The sequence below is a fragment of the Peromyscus maniculatus genome, chromosome 2 (genome assembly GCF_049852395.1).
Source record: "Peromyscus maniculatus bairdii isolate BWxNUB_F1_BW_parent chromosome 2, HU_Pman_BW_mat_3.1, whole genome shotgun sequence".
In the NCBI taxonomy this organism is placed as follows: Eukaryota; Metazoa; Chordata; class Mammalia; order Rodentia; family Cricetidae; genus Peromyscus; species Peromyscus maniculatus.
In genome coordinates, this window is record NC_134853.1 from 170,325,579 (window position 1) to 170,346,071 (window position 20,493).

Here is a 20,493-nt window from a genome sequence, read left to right on the forward strand (position 1 = left end):
TAGTAAACACCTGAAGGAGAGAGGAAGGTAACATGTAGAACATGTTGGGGACACAGTTGGTGCTTGGAAGCTTGGAGACTGACCTCATGTCTTGCCCTGATGGACAGCTAGTTACCTCTGGCAGGTTTTTCCGAAGGAACCATGATGGACCAAATGGATTTTGAATGCAGCATTTACCCAGTATCTATTGTCATCGTGATGTATTGGCAGCCTTACCACACCTCATCAGCTAGCATTTGACCCTACACAGACTGTTGCAGATGCAGCCCCAAGCAACATGACAGACTCACTTGTGCAATGGAGCTCTTCTGACATTGATAGGTGATGAGAGCCCTGCTGCACCTCCAGATACATCCTGATGTCTTTGTGAGTGGTCATGTGGAGATGCTGAGTGAAACTGAGGAATGCTCATCCCTGATGTTCTGTGGTCTCAAAGCTTTTTTCACAGAGATGTGATTTAAGAAGTAAGGGCCTGGGCTGGGGAGATGGTTCCATTGGTAAAGTGCTTGACTTGCAATTTGATCTCCTGAATTTGGTCTCCTTAACTCACAAAAATGCCAGGAATGATGGGCCATGCCTCCAGTCTCAGTGATAGTGAGATGTGAGGTGGAGGTAGCCAGATTCCTATGTCTCTGTATTAGTTATTTCTACTGCTGTGATAAAACACCATGACCATGATTCGCCTGGGCTTATGGTTCCAGGGGTTAGAGTCACCATCATGGCATGGATGTGTGCCAGCAGCAAGCATGGTGAGTAGAACAGGAAGCTGAGAGCTCACCTCTTAAACCTCAAGCAGGAAGCAGAGAACACGCTGGGAACAGCACACAGCTTTGAAACCTCAATGCTCAACTCCATTTGGGAATACTTCTTCCAACAAGACCACATCGCCTAAACTCTTCAAACAGTTCCCCCAATTGGTGACCAAGTATTCAAATGCCTGAGCCTATGGGGGACATCTCACTCAAACCACACAGCTTATTGGCCAATGAGTCTTGTCTACTTGGCTGATTTCCAACCCAATGAGAGACTTGGTCTTTTTTTGTGGGGGGGGAGGTGGTTCGAGACAGGGTTTCTCTATGTAGTTTTGGTGCCTGTCCTGGACCTTACTCTGTAGACCAGGCTGGCCTTGAACTCACAGAGATCCACCTGGCTCTGCCTCCCAGGTGCTGGGATTAAAGGCTTGAGCCACTGCTGCCAGGTGAGACATGGTCTTAAACAAAAGATGGAAAGCATCTGAGCAACAACATCTATGTGTCTCCTGTGACCTCCACATGTGTGCACCAACACACACATGTATACATACAAAAACATGCACAAATGCAAAGATAAGTCTAAAAAGTAAGGTGACTTAAAACCCCTGTCCCCGGGGCTGAACTGTGGCCGCCTGCTCTCCTCTCACCACCCCTCCCCCCTGTGTGTAAGCTGTGATACTGTGGCGGATGTTGGGCCTGGAATCCCTAGAGAACTTTTACAACTTGGCTCCTAACTAGTTTCTGTCTATAAAATTAAAGACTGACAATAGATTAATGAGTGCTGTAAAGTCGTCTCCAATTTCTAACCACTGCCTCAATTAGGTTGAAAACATCAGAGTGTGTAACAGCAGATCTGCTGTTTCTGGGAAGAGTGTTAAACACTGTGCTTTATGGAGGCGAAAGTGGGGCAGAACTTGGGAGAGAGATGGAGGGCAGGGGCCGTCCCCTTTGCTGTGTAAACAGCAAGGCACCTTCTGATCTCCCAGAGCCCCTCTGCCCGCCCCCCCCCAGCTCTCCCAGGGTCCAGCAGTGCCTGGAAGCGAGGCTACTTGTTTCCGTCCTGTCTCAGTCTGCATCCAGACACAGCTTCATGAGTCCTGCCAGATAACAGCTTCTCTGCTCAGGTGTACCCTACACATCACTGTCAGGTCCAAGGCATCTGTGTGGGAAATCCTGTTTTCTCTCGGACCCACAGCATTTCCTTTATTCTCTTTCTCCTCAAACCTGATGGGACATGAAGACTTCTCTGCCCTGTCAGACTAACTGGACGTGTTGTCTATTACCTCTGCTGGATTTCCATGCCCTGCTGCTGTGGTTTGAATGTGAAATGTCCCCCATAGACTCATGTTTGAGCACTTGGTTTCTGTTGGGGACACTGTTCGGGAGAGTTGTGGAATCGCAACAGCAGAAGAGAGTCACTGGGGTTGGGCCTCGAATTCTAATAACCCAGCCGTGCTTCTGATTCTCTGTGTGATTCCTGAGTGAGGATGCAATGTGACCAGCTGGCCTCCCTTTCCTGCCACCATGCCTCCCCTGTTGTGCCTTCCTCACCATGATGGACTGTTCCCCTTTGAACTATGAGCGGAAATAAATCCTTCTTGAGCTTCTTTTGGGGCATTTTATCACAAGTAGACAGTCACGAAGGCCCTCATCTATCTGGACCTTTTAAGATTTGGCTTTCATGGTTGTAAACCCACATGACTGCCCCCTCCTGTTACCAATCAGACTTCATTGCCTACTGGTGTCCTCTCTCCTCCATCTCTCTGGCATCTCATTATTATTCATGTCTCATTTTTTTTTTCTGCTTAATGCACTAACCCACTTACTGCATCTCAATGACATCTGGTGGCCCCTACCTCAGGAGTTTTGGTTATGATGTTTTCACAGTCTACTTTCTTCATGTTTCTAGGTTATCACATTAAAAACTGTCAGTAGTCTTGTGTGGTGGTTTGATTTTGCTTTGTCAGCTTGACGCAAGCTAAGGTCATCTGGGAAGAGGGAACATTGATTGAGAAAATGCTTCCATTCTGTTGGTCTGTAGGCAGATCTGTGGGGAATTTTCTTTATTAATAATTGATATGGGACAGCCCAGCCCACTGAGAGCAGTACCAACCCTGGGCAGGTGATCCTGGGATGTATATGAGAACCTATCGACTGAGTCATGAGGAGTAAGCCAGTAAGCAACACTTCTCTACAGCCCCTGCTTCAGTTCCTGCCTCCAGGTTCCTGTCTGGATTTTCTGCCATGACTTCCATTAGTGATGGACCCGAGAGTTGTAAGACACAATAAACTCTCTCCTCCCCAAGCTGTTTATGGCTGTGGTGTTTTATCACAGCAAAGGAATCCAAACTAAAACACCCAGGCCTGTCAAATTTCTGTACTTTTCTTGCTAGAACATGCTTTGAAACTCCTGTGCATCTTATTGGTCTTCTCTTGGATGGAAGCATTCCCATGTGGCTTGAGGGATGTGTCTGACACTCTCTATATACATGAGGTTGAGATAGTTTTTGTTTAAGGTCTACTCATTGGTCCTGTTCCCAGTGTCTCAAAGTGTAGTGCTCTCCTGAGCCCAGTGGGACTGGTGAGCAATGAATCCAATCAGCAGGAAGCCTTCATTCCTCTCATCATCTGTGGGCTCCTGTTGCCTGATTCTGAACCCCAGTGTTGCTCTGGGAGAAAAGACAAGTGCTGGAGCCTGGAAGATTACTCAGCTGGTGGGTGGGCAAGCATGTTCCTACTCTGTCTTAGTTAGGTTTCTATGCTGTGGTAACAACTATGGCCATAAACATCTTGGAGAGGAAAGGGTTTATTTCTCCTGATAGCTTATGTAGGAAAATCATCCAGGAAGGCCAGAACAGGAACTCAAGGCAGGAACCTGGAGGCAGGAGCTGAAGCAGAGGCCATGGAGGAATGTTGTTTACTGGCTTAATCACCATAGCTTGTTCAGCCTGCTGTCTTATTGCATTCAGGACCACCAGCCCAGAGATAGCACACCACAGTGGGCCCTCCCATTTAATCATCTATCAGGAAAATGACCACAAGCCAGTCTATTGGTTGCATTTTTTTAATTGAGCTTCACTCTTCACAAATGACTCTAGTTTGGGTTAAGTTAGCATAAACCTGTCCATCACATGGTTGGAAACCTTTCCAGCCACTCAACTATTTAGTCACAAATCCAGGCAGATAGACAACCAGCTCCCAAATACGGAATGAAACTCACTTTGCAGATGTGACATGACCACGTGCCCATAGTGAACTAGGAATTTTGAACTTCCATTGAATTTGGCCTGAACTAGACTAAGACTTCCAGTGCTGAGATCTGTGTGCTACACCTCCAAGACTAGTCAAGTACCCATCAGCACTGTGGGTGGTGTTGGGTGCTGGGCTCTGGGTACTACTCACATGTTCTGTATGTGTTATTTTATTGAGGCATGACAGCAAGCCTGTGGAGTTGGAGAAGCATCTTTCTCCTTTCCATAGAAAATAAAATTGGAACCTCAAAGTGTCATCACTCTTTGAGGGCATTCAAGGTCAAGACTGACCTTTAAGCATGCTGTTCTAACACTTTTATAAATGTTGGGACCACAGATTAAAGTCTAGTCACTCTGACCCCCAAATCCTATATATTTTACACAAATCACCCCATTGCTGTTGTTGGGCCTGAGAACAGGGACTCAGGATGCTCCCAGCCTTGAATGTTTGGATTCTTTCATGGTGGAAGGTCCTTTTTCCATCTCACAACCTCTTCCCTGTCTACCCTCCTTACTTCCAGACTTTCCCACTCTTAGAACCAAGGGGACCTACAAGCCCCTGGCTGGCTGGCTTTTCCTAGCTGCCACCTCATGACCCTGTGTCTGAGAAGCTCAGACTTGGGCGTCAGTCTGTGGTGCCTTGGACAGGAGGACAGCATGTGAGCACTCATTGCTCTGAACAACACAAGGTACTGTCAGCCCTGTGGAAATTAACTATGGAATGCAGTGATGGAGAGCCTCATCTCTTGCCTTAAGATTTCTCTTGAGGGAAGGCCATTTGTCATGTACGGGTCCAGCTGAGTTATATTGTTTCCTATTAAGATAAGTCTAAATGAATCTTTAATGATAGGACGCTGTATCTCCCCAGATTTAGAAGCAGAGCATTAAACTGGCTGTTCCCATCTGGAGCATTGGTGTCGTTCCAGAGCCATCCGTCAGTCACAGAGTGAGAGGGCAGATGAGGGTCCCTGCAGATGTGTCTGCACAGCTGGAGCCGGGACACTCTGCATGTCAATCACTCTGCACCATGGGTCTGTGGGAGACTTCTGGGATTCTCTTGGAAAAGATGATTATGTGAGTTTCCAGGCACTCCCCTCGAAGTGCTCGAGCTATTAGAATGAAAGTATTGACATGCTGGCCTGGACACTGCCCTTGACCTTCTAGCTGATGTCTGTACCTGGCCCCTGCCTTTCCCTTCCTCTTTGGAACCCTTTTCTGAGATGTTGTGTGTCAGAGTCACAGTTACAGCTCTTCCATTTTTGGAGGGCTCAAGAACCACTCCTTCCTGACTGCTCAGCAGCTATAAACTCTGGCCTCAAACTCTTCAAATTCTCCTCCTGAGCTCACAGACCCTCCATGGCCGCCCCCTCCCATGGCCACCCCCTCTCCATGACTTCCCCCTCCCATGGCTGCACCCCCATGGCCACCCTCTCCCTTAGCTGCCCACTCCCATGGCCACCCCCTCCCATGGCCACCCCCTCCCATGGCCACCCCCTCCCATGGCCACCCCCTCCCATGGCCACCCCCTCTCCATGGCTTCCCCCTCCCATGGCTGGCACCTCCCATAGCTGCCCTCTCCATGGCTTCCCCCTCCCATGGCTGCCCCCCCATGGCCTCCCCCTCCCGTAGCTGCCCACTCCCAATCCTTCTCCACTCCAGGGACATAGATTCCTTGGTGTCTCCCTTGACACCCAGTGCAGGGGAAGTCTAGGGCTCTCTCAGACTGTAGCGATCTCTACTCCTCCAAGCAGCACCCACCCCACTTGGACCAAGCCAGTGGGTAGTTGTGTGAGATCACATGGACTGGTCCCAGTACTGTCTGTACAGGCCTTAGGCTGGCCCAGCAGCCACAAGTGCCTCCTCAGGGCATGGAAGAATCCCCACGGCTGATGCCAGTGCCAGCAAAGCTCTGTCATGTCTAGCTTGACAAAGGATAATGGCGTGTTTTTCAGCCCTCACCACCCTTCTTGCTTAGATTTGTATATGCAAATTAAAAAAAAAAACAAATTAAAGACCGCAAATGGGAGATAAAGGAAGTGTTACTCAGCTGAAGGAGCTACAGATGTGGATCCTGGCAGGGCTGCTGCACAGCTGTGCGTCCTCGGGCAAGTAGGACACACTTGGGTCCTCCAGAGTCAGCCTGCACTGGCTGCAGTGCTTGATCTGCAGGCTCACGGGGGCACCCCTCCAGCCCCCAGGAAGCTAAAGCAGAGCTCTGCAGGTGCAGGAGGAATCTCTGACTTCATCAATCTCAACATTCCGCTCTCTGTTCATGGCTCATGCCACCAGACCCAAACATCATGTCTGCATTTTTCAGGGAGTCAGAGTGTGCTACTTCAACATGGCTGGTGTGAACATGGAGCTGAAGCGCTGGGTTTCAGAGGACAAGAGAGTATGGTGTGTGTGTGATAGTCCCTAAGTGTGGTGGGGTTTAGGAGAGGAGTAGGAGTTCACAGCATCGAACTTATAGCGAGATGGACACAGAGTCTACAAGAGACCCAGCAGCCTTCACTTCTTTTGTGTTTGTAGGACTTTTATCCATGGAGGTGGCTGAGTGACAGCAGAGACTGAAGCCATCGAAGAACTGATTCCTCAGTTTCCTAAGAGCAGTGCTCCCAGGCCAGAACCAGGTCACACCACCCAGAGGCCCAGCACGAGGGGGTATGCCATGCCACATAGGGATGGGATGACAGAGAAATTGTAGAATGTCTTTGAGAACAGCAGACCTTTTGCAGGGTCCTAGGGTCTCAGATTAGACCGCAAAACTGAATGACCCCAAAGTCACCCTGAGCCATTGGCTTTTGTGTTCTTGTCTAAAGAATTTGAAGTATGAAATTCATCAGACTGAGGAGGGTGAGTTTTTAAGAGAAAAGCATATTTTAGATTTAATATAGAGCTTAGGAAGGAAGAAGAGGGAGAGAGGGAGGGGGAGAGAGGGGGAGAGGGGGAGAGAGGGGGAGAGAGGGAGGGGGAGAGAGAGAAATAGGGAGAACTCCATCATAGATGACAAGAGGAGCCCCAGGAAATAGGGCACCATCAAGCTCGTCTCCAAATTTTCGAAGGACCTACCCTGGGGGCAGATGAGCTGTTTAAAGTCCAGCTTGTCCAGCCAGGAGGTGAGGCATTCGGTGCCTCCTCCCAGTGTCTTGGCCTCTACAGAGAGGGGCTTCTTTGGGAACAGCAAAGACCAGAACCAGGACTCTCTTCTGCACCCCTGGCTTCCAGCAATGGCATTCTCAGAAGTGGCCCTCTGGGCCCCTGCCCCAACAGACCACTTTCTTCTCATCTGCACCATGCCATGCAGGGCCACACAGGAAGTACTGGAGTCAGTCACGAGTGTGAGGAGAGCCAAGGCCAGGGCCTTTCTAGTCCCAGGCAGAGCTTCTGGGGGCCTGTGTGTGTGTGTGTGTGTGTGTGTGTGTGTGCGTGCATGTATGTGTGTGTGTGTGCACGCGTGCGTGTGTGCTTGTGTGTGTATGTGTATGTGCGTGCGTGCGTGCATGCGTGCGTGCGTGCATGCATGCGCATGTGTGTGTGTGTGTGTGTGTGTGTGTGTGTGTGTGTGTGTGTGTGGTGGGTAGGGCTGATTTCAGTCTCCAGGGACCTCTGACTATAATGTGCTGCCCTTTGGTTGTCTGATGCTGCGTGGTATTCTCTGTCATTAACAAAGCAGGTGAGTCCCTAAACTCTAAACAACTGTTAGGATCATGAACAAATGAGCCTGAGCATGCCAGAAAAAGCACACTGAAGGAGGAGGTGGCTTGAGTACAGGCTGGGGAAAGTTGGCTTGTACATGGAGAACTTCCCCACAGGAATGCCCCATGCCAGCCCTGGAAGGCCAGTCCTTGCTGACAAGCAAGATTTAAACCAAACATCCTAAGATACAGAGAAGGGAAACATGGTGAATTCATCTGAATGCTGACATGTGAAGATGGGAGGAACTTTGTAGCAGGCTTTCTTTTGGGCCACTAACTAGCTCCCAAATCATGACTCAAAGACTTAGTATTAGTTATGAATGCTTGGCCTTGTCTTAGCTCTTATTTTAATCTGTTTCTCTTTATCTATGTTTTGCCTCAGGGCTCTTTCACCTTTCTGTACACCCTACTTTCCTGCTTCTTGTGTGTGGCTGGCTGGTGGCCCCAGGCATGTCCCTCTCTTTCTCCCTTGTTCTCTTCTCTCTGGAGCCTAGATTTCTCCTCCTACTTATTCTCTCTGCCTGTCAGCCCTGCCTATCCCTCTCCTGCCTAGCTATTGGCCATTCAGATTTTTATTAGACCAATCAAATGCCTTAGGCAGGCAAGGGGAAACAGTAACTCATCTTTTCAAAATTAAACAAATGTAGCGCATCTTTACATCATTAACAAAGGCATAACATTTCACAGCATAAACAAATGTAACACATCTTTGCCTAGTTAACTTCCTCCACGGAGGGTGATGGAGAGGTGGGTGGAGGAGATCCCTGCTTCACCTCTTCTCAGTGCCCAGCAGGCAGGCAGCATTCTGAGCTGAAGATGTGTCCTGTCTTCAGGATCACCACATTTCCTCTAAAGTTGACAGGGGTGGTTGTGTGCAGCATTCCAGCGCCCAACCCAATCCATTTCTGCTCCTCCAACCCTTAAGCTTGGAGCAGCTGACTGCTTGAGCCTTTTCTGTTGGAGCCTGTCTTATTTTTGTTTTTTGTTTTGTTTTGTCTTTGCTTTTCCTGGAGTTGTGATAAAATATCCCTACAAAAGCAAATGGAAGAAAGGGTTTGTTTTGGTTCACACTTTGAGGGTGTGATTCACAGTTCACACTTCAAGGGTGTGATTCACTACAGCAGACATGTTGAGGCATCAGGAGACTGAACCAGCTGACTGCATCACATTCATAGTCAGGAAGCAGAGAATGATGGCTGCATGCGTGCTCAGCTCCATTTCTCCATTTATGGAGTCCATGATCTTACCTAGGGAATGCTGCCACTCACAGTGGGCAGGTCTCCCCTTGACAATGCAATCAAGATAAAACTCCAGAGGCCCATCTCTGAGGTGATCTACTTTCCTAGTCATCAATTAACACCAACCATCATGGGCTCCTCCCAAGGGTAGGTGGGGTGATATGTTTGGAAGCACTCAGCCTCTGCTGTGAAAGTGGCAGATAGCCTCCATGGGTGTGACACATACTCCAGACACAACCTGGCTTCAGGATACATCTTCATGGTATTCCCAAGAAAAAGGTCACTGTGCTGGTGGTAGACAGGACACACTTTCACAGCGAGCATGTACCTGTGGGTGTGCTAAGGTTGCTGCCTGGGACAGAGACCATGCCTCCAATGTCACCCTGCTCTGTGTCTGCCAGAAACAGAGAGTGATTCTCTCCCCATTGTGGTTTGCTGGCTGAACACAAAGGACCTTGGGGATGACTCTGAGGTCTCAGCAGAACCACAGGATAAAAGGAGAGGCTTGCTCCCTGGTACCCACAGGGAAAGATATCTGAACATCCACAGGCAACAGACACACCTCAGGAAGTAGGGAAGACTTGGCAGCCCCAAAGCCTGAAAGTGATGCTTGATGTCCAGTGAATCGCACAGATTGTGCAATTTAAAAATGCTGCAGGGGACAGTTTTGTGGAGTCAGATGGGTTGGCTCTGTGGGTTCTAGCCTCAGCAGGGGCCAGGCAAAGGAGGTGCCAGAGGCCTTCTGCAAAAGCAAGGCAAGGAGGGTAAAGAAGTATGGCACATCCCTCACCCACCTGCACATCTCCTGATGCTGGGTTGCCAGCAGCTGCAGAGTGTTAGATCAAGAAGAGTGGTCAGTGGTCTGGTTTAGGAAAGGAGTCACCACGAAGCTGCTCTTCAGGAAGGAGCTGCATTAGGAGAGTGGGCACAGTGAGCATAGCATTCATGGTTGAGTCTTGCTGTGGGAGGGCATTAGAAAGCGACAGCATGATGGGGTCTTAAAGGAAGGAGACACTTTAGAACCTGGAGAAGGCTCATTAAGAGGGACAGGCTGGGGCTGGAGAGACAGCTCAGAGGCTCATAGCTCTTGTGGCTGTCACAGAGGATCCAGGCTCAGGTACCAGCATGCTTATTAGGCAGCTCACAATCAGCTCCAGCTGCAAGGGATCCAGTGTCTCAGGCTTCTGTACTCGAGTGCACACACACACACACCCCACACAACACACACACAACACACACATACACATAGTTAAAAAGAAAATCAATAAACTTTAAGAGAAAACTTAAAATCAACAAGAGATCACTGCCCAGCTGGGATGTCCTGGAGAAACTTGGAGGAAAGCCTTTGGACAAATCTCCCAGACAAGGAAATATCCAACTTTTATACTTGCTTAGAGTGGGAAGTTCACATCACATGTCCTGGTCTGGGACAGCTCATGTGAGAAGAGGCACAGAGGAGGCAGATACAGGGTAGGCCATAAATGAGAGGCTGTGGAGTCACAGCACAGCATGGTGTCTTCACTCTGCACCAGAGAAAGAGCTGCAGGAATGCATGGCCTGATTTCTGCAGGCTCTGGGATCCAGAAGCTTAGAGTGCTGGTGTATTTGAGGGGCAGGCTGATGACCATATTCTGTGTGGTCTGTGTCTAGTCATGGCCTGTCCCTTTCTGCCATGTCTTCTGGGAATGCCACCTGTTTTACTATTTTAAAACACACACACACACACACACACACACACACACACACACACACACACACACACACATATATATATATATTATATGTATAATATTTTTCCAGGAAAGGCACAAAGCTACACAGACAAACCCTGTCTCAAAAAACCAATAAATAAATAAATATATATTATATATATTTGGCTCTTTAAGATAGGGTTTCTCTATGCAACAGTCCTAGCTGTCCTGGAACTCACTTTGAGACCAGGCTGGCCTCAAACTCACATATATCTGCCTGCCTCTTCATCCTAAGTGCTGGGATTAAAGGTGTGTGCCACCACCACCACCACCCAGTTTAAAACTTTTAAAATTTATGTCTGTGTAAATGTATACAGATGCCCTTGGAGGTCAGAAGAGGCCCTCAGATCTGGGGATTGGGAGTTATAGGTAGCTGTGAGCGCCATGTGGGTGCTGGGAACTGAACTGTGGACCCTTGGCAAGAAGAGCAAGGGCTCTCAACCTCTGAGCTATTGCTTCAGAGCCCACCTCTGCTTTAATGTTACCTATACTAACTTCTCTGTCATTGAATGAAGCAGGTGTGTTCCTTCCAGCAGCCAATCAGATTGGCAAACAAATGAACCCTGAGAAGAAGCTTCTAGCAAATCCATTCAGCGTTTGAGTTCCCTCTGAAACCAGTAGAGAAGCCACACACACACACACACACACACACACACACACACACACACACACACCAGCAAAGGAAAGCAGGAGTCATGTTTGATTCATTTTTTAAATAGCCATTGCCCTTAAAAAAAAATCAAATTATTCCAAGGAGAAAAGTGAGCCTGAGAAATACCAGAGGGGAAGAAAGTAATCCAGACTTGTGTTGCCAAAGGGGCTTCCAGTCACAGGCACAGACCAAATAACTTGATGATAGTGACTTCCTGTCAGATCTCTCCCTGTATATTTGGATTATGTGCTGGGGGACTCTCGTTTTTAAGTTAAATTTAAAATCCCATTTAAAAGGTATTAGTTGGTGCCACATATGCAGAGCCGCAGTTCCGCAGTTCAGAAAGTCCTAGCTCTAGCAGGCATTCGCAGCCTCCGGATTCCACCCAGCTGGCACCCTGCATATCATTTTACCTCTTAATGTAACATGAGAGCACAGGGGTGATTTCCACATCAAAAATCGCAGGGCATAAAAATGCCCAATTTCCTGGGAGGGCGCACTAAAGACGCGGTCATAGCTGGGACATCGCAACCCGCAGGAAGGAGTGGTGTGCAGCTCATCTCCGGAGGAAGGCCGTTTGCATAACTCCATCTGCTGCCCCTGCCTGCTCTGGCTCTGTGCTGGCAGTTAGAAGAATTACATTGACGACTGCTTTTTTCCTTGCCTAGTGCACCTGTGAACAGCCTGAGCCTGGACACAGGACCCTGGAGGAGTTCTCCGCTTGTTTTTATGATGGAAAGTGAGTCCTGGACTCCAGGCTTCTGATGTGGTGGTCATAGAGGGCCTCTGGGTGAGTGCCTTCGTGCACCTTACAGCTCACCTGAGCTGACAATACTGAAATTTCTTGGTAGCATTAAAAAGTGCTTGTCCTGTATATGTAGACCTGAGACTGTGTTAAGAATGTCTTGTGGTTTGTGTGTATGTGTGTGTTTATATGTGTGAGCATGTGTTTGTATGTGAGTGTGTGTATTTATATGTGTATGTATGTGTTTGTATGTATGAGTATGTGGGTATGTATGTATGTGTGAGTGTGAGTGTAAGTGTAAGTGTGTGTGTGTGTGTGTGTGTGTGTATCTTTCTGAGCACCTACTCCTTGCCAGTTGGTGGAGTTTAAGGCCTGTCAACTGACCACACACTTCACTAGGTGACTGAAATCTGAAATCGGAAGCTACTCTTACGTCATGGTTTTCAGAGCCCATCATCAGTTCAGGACATGGCGACAGCACCCACAAGCACCTGCTGTTTGGATGAGGATGGAGCCTGTGTAGCCCCAGAGAGGCTACACTCCCACATCGTGTGCTCTGTCTGCTTCTCAGCAGCCGAGGCCAATGCCTCCATTTCCCCTCATCCTCCCTGGGTCCCTACCACGGAGGATGAACTTGGCCTGTGTGAGATCAGTGGGGTGACAATAGTCGTACTTGTCCCTGAGAGCTCAGCTGCTGAGCCAGAGGGAACTCTGTGGCTGCCATCTGCACTTTGCTCCGACACAAGCACTGCTCCCCTTGGGGGCTCCGCAGCTCCAGAGAGAGACGGTCAGCCAATCAGTTTGAGCTCACACTCCAGCTCACATGCCTAGCAGGCTTCTGCTGCCTTGGCCCATCCAAAGTATTTATTCTGTTCAAAGATCTGCTGTCCCCTCTGGCCCCAAGCTGGCTGTTTTCCACTTCATCCGCGTGCACACCTCCGCCACCCCTGCCTGAAGCCCTCCTAGGCTTCCCCAGCCTCCCTCCTCTGTTTCTTTCCTACACAGCTAACATCACATAAAACAGAAACGAATATGCAAAAGGCACTCTGCGTTTTAATCAGGTTTGGGGGAAAATATGTCTAACAAGCCACTTTCTCTGTGGATGAAACGTTTGACATTTAGCAGGGCTGCGGCGGATCCTGTCTGACATCTCTGCTTTAAATGCCACTCCATGCTCTCCATCTCCGAGCCTTAAAAAGCACTTTTCTGCTAAGTGTTATCATTACTAAAAATATTAGGCAGAATCTTCATTCATTTGGAGTCATTGTGTAATTGGCCCAGCATACACAAGGCAGACAGGCAGACTCGGCCCTGGCCAGATGTGGGGTGGGGGGTGGGGAGGCTCTCTGAGACAAGGTGTGGAACTACTTTCTCTCTGCTGGAGTCACTGTCCTCCATGCATGCTTACAACAGCTGATGCTTGCAGCCAGGGTCCAGGTTGGGGAAAGAGTCTCCTCCCTCAGTGCAAGGACCGCCCCCTCTTCCTGTCCTTGTCAGAGCTAGCCACTAAGCAGCCGCACCAGCGTTTCCTGGCATATTTGTGCAGCGATGACCAATTTAGGCAAGCCTCTACCTACTGTGGCTTGTTCACCATGGGGATCTCTAGGGGTTCACAGTGAGCCTGAGGGTGGGTCAGGCAAAGACATCGCAGACTCGAGCTGAAAATCTGGGCAAACCGTGGCCCGGCATATGTGCCTGCTGGCCATATTCCTGGTGTGTGGTGCTGTGGTTGAAGGTGGTAGCAGGGCAGCAGTGGTGGGAGGCGGGGCCTTTGGAAGGTGACATATGAATAGGATTAACCTCCTCAGGCTCTGTCCCCTCACCATGAGATGATAGCATTGCTGCTCAGAGGACCAGGTGCCATCTTGGAAGCAGATATGAAGTCCCATCAAGACCTTGACCTTCCCAACTCCAGACAGGTGTGAATCAATTTCTGTTACTTATAAATGAACCCAGTCTCAGACATTTTGTTACCATAGAACCCGGGGCTATGACACTTCAATTGGTTTCTACCACAACCCCAGAACCCAGGACTCAAGCTGACACTTCTTTCTCAACAACTATCTCCTCTGAAGCTCCATTATTTTGCTAGAGCTCTGCAGCCTGGGGATCAGGTTATTAGCCAGGTGGTACTAAAGGAAGCATCAGCTGTAGGCATCTTGATGGGGGGGGGTCACTCTTTCCTGCTGTTTCTTTTGTTTAAGGGGTTCCCATCACGGGAGCTTGCTGCATATCTTTCTGTTAGAAAAATGAAGGGATGGAGTCCTCAATGAAGGGACCAAGAGACCCTAACTGTCAGGGGTGGGGATAGAAGAGAGGTCAAGGAGAAGATGGTGACTGTGATTAGCAAGGCTTGAGGTTTAGTTCTGCAGGGCACTGAGAGGGTGCTCAGCCTTCCGTCACTGTGTGTGTGGGGGGGAGGGGGGTGTCAGACAAGGATGCCCTGTGCATCAGGAGCTCTTGGTTGTACTGTGACAGAACATTGCCTTAAAGGTTTTCTTCTGGCTGACAAGGGCATCGTATGACCACAATCAGCAAAGAACCCTCTCCATCACTCAGTCAGAGGGGATGCTTTCATGTGTGTGCATGATCTGAAGACCTCCTTGCACCACATTTAGATCCTGTAGCTCAGAGTCTGTCCAGATGAACTTGCCCCATGGAAACACTGATCACATCCTGATGTTTTGCTTTGGGAGAAGACTGTGTGAGAGACAGAGAGAGGCATACATAGAACTGTGCAGCAAGATGTGTCTCTGTCGGGAAACAGATGGTCTTGAAGGAAGGAACTGGAAAGCAAGACTCTGTTGCCACAGCTGCCAGGCCCAGCATGCACCTCAAAGGAAAGCTCGTTCTGAGCATGCGCACTCCAGCCCTCCTCTCTCAGATGAACAGATGCTTCTCCCTAATGAGAATCTACATTTCCAACATCGCGTGAGGCATGAGCGTGCAGGCTCAGAGAGACACACATCGCTAAGAACTGCAGTAAGAGACACTTCTCAGGTCTGCCTGTAGCCCTTCCCGCATCCTGCAGTGGACTAGAGCAGAGCAAGCTCACAGCAGACTGAGAGCTTCACGGTAGCAAGGAGAACGTCTGCCTGAGAGCCAGACGGCTGTGGAGAGAGCTTAGTGAGTAAAGGCGCCTGCCACCTGCCCGAGGGCCTGAGTTCAGCCCCGTGAATGGCTACCAAAAGTTGTCCTCTGGTCTACACACACACACACACACACACACACACACACACACACACACACACACAATAAGTAAATACATACAAACTAAAAGGAGCCCGTGCCAGCTTCATCAAGTCTCAGAGCATTTATTGAGTGACTTCTGTATGCAAGGAGATAAATGCATAGAGGGTGAGAGTCTGGGGCCACCAGCAAGATAACTTGGTGGGAAAAGGGTCCTGCCACCAAGCCTGGTGATGTGAGCTTGATTCCTGGGACCTGCACCGTGGAAGGAGAGAAGCGACTCTGAAGGTTGTTCTGTGGCCTCCCCATGAAACACAAACGCTTGCACAACAAACAAATAAACAAATAAATAAATGACAATAGAGAGTGGGGATCTGCTTTTAGGGATTCACAGGGGAACACAGAACTGGAGGCCCAGGTCCACGGTCCGAGTCTTGATTGTGTCACCACTGAGGGAGGTGACAGAGTGAGGCAACCTCGTAGGGATTCTGAGCCATGCTAGAGAAAACCAATGGCCATTGTTTTTTTGTGGGGACTCAGAAGCCCTAGAACCCCTGTGCACACAGTAGGTGTGTGCCGAGGTTCTCTTTGGCCCCAAGGAGTGTGCCCTCACACCTCTCACCACTAGCATGAGGACACACACACTGCAGACATTTAGTGTCTGTCCTGGTTGCTCTGGAAGCATTCCTAAGCAGCTTCAAAGCACTTTTCCAATCTTTTCTTGGAGTGACGATTTTTGTGTGTTTAGCTCAAACCTCCTCGAACCCTCTTGAAGAAGAGACGTACACAGCTCACACACCACAGCTGCCCTCCACAGCCACAGCAGGGACCCTGTTCTCTTGGAGACTTGAGGGGTGCCTGTGAGAGGAGAGAAGAGGAGGAGAGTGGAGGCAGCTGGAGAAGACAGAGATGCTCACATCTGGGAACCATATGTGGCTGTGGTGATGGGAGGCCTTCTCCCAACCTCGCCTCTGCAGAGTCTCTGGGTTCCTTTGCCACTCAGCCCTTCCTCTGCTGGTGTCTTTGGTGCAGCCACTCCAGGCTCCTGGCTGATTCTAGGGTTGACTTTCTTCTCCCAGGACCCCTGCCTGCTGCTGGCTGTGCACAAGACCTTGGGTTTGTAGGATCCCTTGTCTGGTGGCCTGAGCCAGATCTCTGGGATGACATGATCCTTGAACTTGGGGGGACACATGAAACACACTGTCTCTCTCTTTCCCTGCAGTCTCCACGTATAATCATGTTTTTTTCTATCACAGAGACAGGTATCAAAAGGAGCCAACTAACAGGCTGCCCTACCCTGGGACTGTAGTTGAAGTTTTCTCCAGTCCTGCTCAGCCCCATGGACCCTGCAGCTGCTCATAAAATAATCACTCAGAAGCTTATATTAATTATAACTGCATGGCCATTAGCTCAGGCCTACCACTGACTAGCTCTTACATTTAAACTCAGTGCATTTCTGTTAATCTACGTGTTGCCACGTGTTCCATGGCTTTACCTGTGTACTGTTACATGCTGCTCCCTGGATGGTGGCCTGGCATCTACTGACTCAGCCTTCCACTTCCCAGAATTCTCCTTCTCTGTTTATCTCGCCTATACTTCCTGCCTGGCTACTGGCCAATCAGCATTTTATTTATCAACAAATCAGAGCAACACATTCATAGCATAGAGAACATCCCACAGCAGGGTACAGGGGGCCAGGGCTGACAGGTCCTTATCTGCAGCCTCCTTCACCCTGCAGCCTCTGGCTGAGCCCCTTCCTGGCTGTTCCTGCACGAGCCACTGAGGCCTCAGAAGGGACTTTCAGTGTGGAGCTGCAGAACTCAGACAGATCAGAGTGCTTGATTTCACAAAGAACAGAAGAGCCAGAGAAAAACCTCATGTCTCAGGGGATGAGAGAGTTCACGGTCACTCTGTAGCCATGCATGGCTCTTTGGAGCGTGATTCTGTTTTAAACTACCTAGAGGGATGAAGATTTTGTGAAATGTGCCCTTTGAAAATAACAGCCTTAAGCCAGTGAAGACGGCCCAGTCAATACAGGGCTTGCCTTGCAAGCATGATGAGTCTCATCTCCTGAAAATCCATGTTTGTAAAGAAAAAGCTAGCTATTATGGGCTGGGCTTATAATCCTAGTACTGGGGAAATGGAGGTGGGTGAATTCCTGGGGCTCCATGGCCAGCCAGCCTAGCTACAAGGCAGGGTCCAAGATTATAAATGACCCTGTCTCAATAAAGCAAGGTGGACCGCATTTGAGGAATGTCACCTGAGGTTGTCCTCTGGCCTCTACTCATGTGTGTACCTATGCACACATGTGCATGTGGACACACACACACACATGCACACACACACACATGCACTCACTCACACATGCACGTGCACACACATGCACACAAGCACACACACGCGTGCACACACACATACACACACGCACACATGCACACATGCATGTGTATACACACACATGCACACAAGCACACACACACAAGCGCACACACACAAGCGCACACACACAAACACACACACACAAGCACATACACACACACACACATATGCATGGACACACAAAGTGCTCTGTTCCAACAGCTCTTGAGCCTCGGCTGCTTTGTCACCTTTCCATTGGACGTCAAGTCTGAACTCCTCAGATCCTCCCTTGGAACATGGGTGCTCTGGACCGGACCACCCTGAGCACCCAGGTCAGACTTACCCTTCTGCATTTTGATTCTAGGGATCGCAGATGCAGTGTGCCATTGGATACCATTCAACCTGCAGGAGCCAATCAAAAGACAGTTGAGCAGCCGTCACATGCCAACCACTCTGTCATAAGCTGGCCAGGCACCAGCAGCAAGCACCAGGCAGATGGGAGCATCAGAGGAGGCAGTTTTCTGCCCCAGTGCTTGAGGATGTCGTGCCAAAATCTCTTTAGATGAAGTGGCCCCTGGTGCCTCCGCCCTGTGCGGGTCTATGTAATGTGCTCATGACTGGCAGGCCTTCCAATTGCCTGCGTATCTGGAAGATGCATTCTGTTTGTTTAAATGTTTGCTTTAAAATACTTTGTAAAGACCATGGAGAGCATCTTGTGGCCATTCACCAGCACACAGACTCCTTCTATCTTATCAAACCACAACACCATCACCTGAACCAGGAAATTAAAAAATGGAGCAAATGGTTGGTAAAGATGCTCATCACACAAACAGGAGGACCTGAGTTCAATCCTTAGCGTCTTCACCAAGCATTCTGAAGTGGGCTTGTGACGTCATCTCAGCACTGGTCCCTGGCTCTCTTGCCAGCCAACCTAACCTACTCAATGAGCTCCAGGCCAACAGAAGACCCTGTCTCCACAACAAGATGGACAATATCTAAGGACTGACGCTCGAGGCTGACCTCTGGGTTCTCACTTGTGTGCATGAATGTTCATGTAGCTTCCTTCCTGTCCCCTCACAGAAGCACAGGCTCATGAAGATGCAGGTTCAGCCAGCTCCAGGCCGTGGTACCCACGTGGTTCCCATTAGTTGGCTGAGGATTCTGTAAGTGGGCCACAGACACTTGCCTGGGCATCTCTCATTAGGTGTTCTGCTCTCGGAATTTCAAATGGAAGGGTTAGTTTAACACTTGAGAAAGTAAATACACTGTAGAGGTGGTGTTAGACTCCCTGAAATGTCCTGCGTTGTCTTTGACACATCTATTATTTTTGAAAGCAAATAACCTTGAGCTTACCATCCTGCTTTCTGAGTGGAATGGGTACTTTATAATCTCCCTGTAATTGTGGCTCCCCCACATAAGTACAGCCTGCGCTGTACAGTGAAGGCCGCTTCCTCTGTCGGGGACATTTAAGTTCCTTAGCTGAGAGAGACCAGAGGAACAACGGCAGCCATGCTAGCAGCTGTGTTCTTGACTTATTTTAGAGAATAAAAAAGAAAATATAGAGAGATATGCATTTTTTTCTTAAAGAAAATGAATTATTCTTTGAAAGTTAGCCTATCTCTTAGGGGCACAGTGTGGAAAATTAGATTTTAATGGTTTTGAAATTGAGGTTCTATGGGTCAATAGGAGTGGATACTTGACGTAAAATGACAAATCTATTAAAGAAAATCAAATGTTTTGTTGCCCATCAGAAAGGCCATTGGAGAACACTGAGAGCTCCCAGAGAACGCTCCCTCCGTCGGGAAGACATCATTTCTGTCCTGTGTTTTGAAATCCCTGGGATAGATTCATTATCGGGTTTTCTAGATTTGACTTGGTGTGCTAATATCCCCCCTCCCCTGTTAATTATATAACTGTTGGTCTCCTCAGCAGTACTTACTCTGCGTATAGCAAGTGCCTAAAGCAGATCTAAGTGGTGGTGGGATGTGTGGGCAGACCCTGCATCCTAGGAACAATGATCTGGTAAGAGAGACAGGGACAAATAAAAAATATCCCGATGGCCCACTTAACTCCAAGTGGGATGCACACCCCAGGAAGATGACTTGATAAACAGTATTCTGTAAGCTAGTGATGACCAGGGGTCAGCTGGATGGAGGGTACTTTCTCCAAATCAGCCATGCAAGCTGGGAGTGGATTGGTAGATTTGTGGGTCCCAGTTCATCCAGCTTGTTGGAGGCAGGCCAGGCAGTCCCCAGTGTCCCAAGACCAGCGCTCTTCTCCTAGTAGTGCATAAATTTGAAAAGAAGTCTTCATCATCTTTAGTCTGCTAGGATGAAGAAGGAGAGGGCAAAGCTATAGCCCTGTGTACTGCAAAGTAAAGGATGCTTGGGGAGTTTGAGAAGTGGGGTATAAAGAGATTCGCCCCAGAAGAGGCACTCTCTTGTCTTGCTTTGGGGTGTGGTCAATGTTGCTGATGACAGAAAAGGAGAGCTGGAAATCTTCGGTCTCATTGCTGAAGATCAGGAGAGGGTGGGGAGGCGGTGCGTCGATCAGTTCAGGGGCAGAGCCCAGATCCAGGGGACTCTGCCCCACAGTACTCCCTCACCACCCTACAGAGCAGGACCTCAGTCCTGTTTTCATTCTGCCGTTGACATAGGGGAGGGGGTGCGTGGCCTGCAGTCTGCAAGACTGACCTGTGAGTGAGTGGACGACACAGACTCTGGCTCAGCCACAGACTCTGGCTCAGCCACTTCTAGCATTTGTGAATCCGGTCTAATTGTCTCCGGTAGAATATCCCTCAGCACGATCTGTCTTGTTTCTCCCAGCATTCATGGGTTGGGAACTCAGTCCCTGAAGTCAAGT